The sequence below is a fragment of the Poecilia formosa genome, unplaced genomic scaffold (assembly GCF_000485575.1).
Source record: "Poecilia formosa unplaced genomic scaffold, Poecilia_formosa-5.1.2 Scaffold26, whole genome shotgun sequence".
NCBI classification, from domain to species: Eukaryota; Metazoa; Chordata; class Actinopteri; order Cyprinodontiformes; family Poeciliidae; genus Poecilia; species Poecilia formosa.
The window spans coordinates 2,833,545-2,835,710 of NW_006799965.1; the positions used below are offsets into that span (position 1 = coordinate 2,833,545).

Here is a 2,166-nt window from a genome sequence, read left to right on the forward strand (position 1 = left end):
GTTATAACATGCATTTACAGTGTTGCTACTGTGCTTATTGGGAAGCACCTGTTTTTTTTTTTTTTTTTTTTTTGCTTAATTTATTTGCAGTTATTTTAGCAACTATAAATCCAATCAGGCATATTTCACAGCATACAAAATGTTTGAACAATATTTTCAACAACTGAGTAAAGCACATATGTATAGTTTGAAGCAACAAAACCTGAATTATTTAAATATACTGTATATATATAATATAACAGACATTTTATCTATACATCACAACACCTAAACAGAGTTAAAAATGTCACAAAAAGCATAAAAATTTACATTCAGTACATTCAGTACAAAATTTACATTCAGTGCTCCAGACAACATAAACTACTTATGTTGTCTGTTAATATTATACATCATTGGACACTATATAACATTTCTTTGGGTAATTTAGCAGCTATTTCTGTTTATCAGAGTCTTGATCAGTAGCCACCACTATGAGCAGCACTAAAAGGGGCTATTATGAGGCATTCCTGACTTCTTGACTCTGTGGTTGTATAACTATACTTTTAAGTTTCCTGGTCCTCTTTTTGACACTGTTGTGCCTGTTGGACTTTGATGTCTTTGCATGTCTTAAAGGGGAACATCGTATTCAAATCCTGGATTGGTATGCCCTTGTCTGTGCCGATTTCGAACCTCTTCAAATATTTGGAGAACCTAAGGGTTAGAGGAAAATGAAAGACATCAGCATTAGAAAACATAATAAATAAAACAGTTTCATCTACATTAAGAGGACAGGAGCAATGGTATATTTATTACCTTGGATTTTGGAATGAGGCCCACTCTGAAGAAACCAATTTGTCCAGTTTCAATCTTGGTGCAGTCAACCACAGTAGATGCAATATTTTCTGGGGAGGCTCCATCACACAACACTCCTTCAACCTTAACAAAAAAATCCAATATTTAGTAGATAAACACAAAAAATGTTTTTTTTTAAAGCTGAAGTTCTTCTTAACACTAAACCATGGTTATTACCTTTTTTCCCAGTTTGGCATAAACTTGGTTATGGTGAGTTGTATCTNAGTGTCTGTAAACACACACACACATCCATCCCTGTTAATATACTTCAGGGGGCCCGGAAGTAGCTTGGTGAGTTGAGGGGCCCACCCTTTCTAGACATCCTAGATCTATGACAAAAATAGCCAAGCCCCCCAAAACATCTTGATACTAAAAATCACCTTCAATAAACAAAACAAAATAGTTTTGCAATAACATGCAAAACTAACATTTTGCATGTTAGTTTTTCAGTCACATGTGGGGCCTGTTTATAACATTTATGCTTTGCAGAGCCCACCTTTACACACAATTCTAAAATTTATGCTTTGCAGGGCCCACCTTCACACACACGAGTTTTTTAGTTCGTTATGGGGCTTGCTTTTAACATTCAACTCTTATTAGGTATGCCTTTAAGATTCCCTTTGTACACACACACAAATACTTATATATATATATATATATATATGCCCTTAAGAGACTAATGTAATTCTAAACTCAGATCTGAATGACAAAATTGCATTTTCCCTTCCCATCAGAGACAAAAATGTACTTTGAAAGTATCTTAGATTCCTCTGTTCCATTTGTTACACAACCTGCTTATGTTTTACAGCATTTACTTTTATGGAAAAAGAGGCACCGTGGTTTGAAACATTTTAATGCAAACAATCTACTTCATAGATCAGATTGTGTTTATGTAAAGGTGATATCTTTTGTAATATTCTTTAAATACACATAGTGCATATATGTCATTTTGAATATTGTTATTCTTATCCAGCCACAAAGAGAATATAAAAAGATGACACAGCAGAAAAAGTAAATATTAACATTCAAAGTTTTGTTTTCTAACACAATTTATGATATACATGATGTTGCTCTCTGATAAAACAAAATGTAAATTTACTACGTGAATATAAATTCTGATATTTATTACTTATATCTATATTTTCTATATTTATTTATTAGAGATGAGTACATATTTTAGAAAGCAACACAAATGTCCAAATATAAATACTAGGAGTCGCTATTGAGGTCTGTGCTTTGATCATGTGTTGTGGAGAGTGTTGAGTTTTCAGTTTCTCTTCCGGATTCTGATGTTTCATCCTGTCCCAAACTCTCCTCAGTTTGGGTGTCTGGAGG

The 2,166-nt window shown here is 33.3% G+C and overlaps 1 long non-coding RNA gene across 1 annotated transcript; it reads right to left on the minus strand.

The window, feature by feature from the left end:
* Positions 1–74: 74 nt before the first annotated feature.
* LOC103135615 (uncharacterized) lies at positions 75–1,054 on the minus strand. Its single transcript, XR_475953.2, has 3 exons — positions 1,009–1,054; positions 793–915; positions 75–690 (listed from the first exon to the last, which is right to left on the minus strand). It is a non-coding gene; the product is annotated as an uncharacterized LOC103135615 (long non-coding RNA).
* Between the last annotated feature and the right edge of the window lie 1,112 nt (positions 1,055–2,166).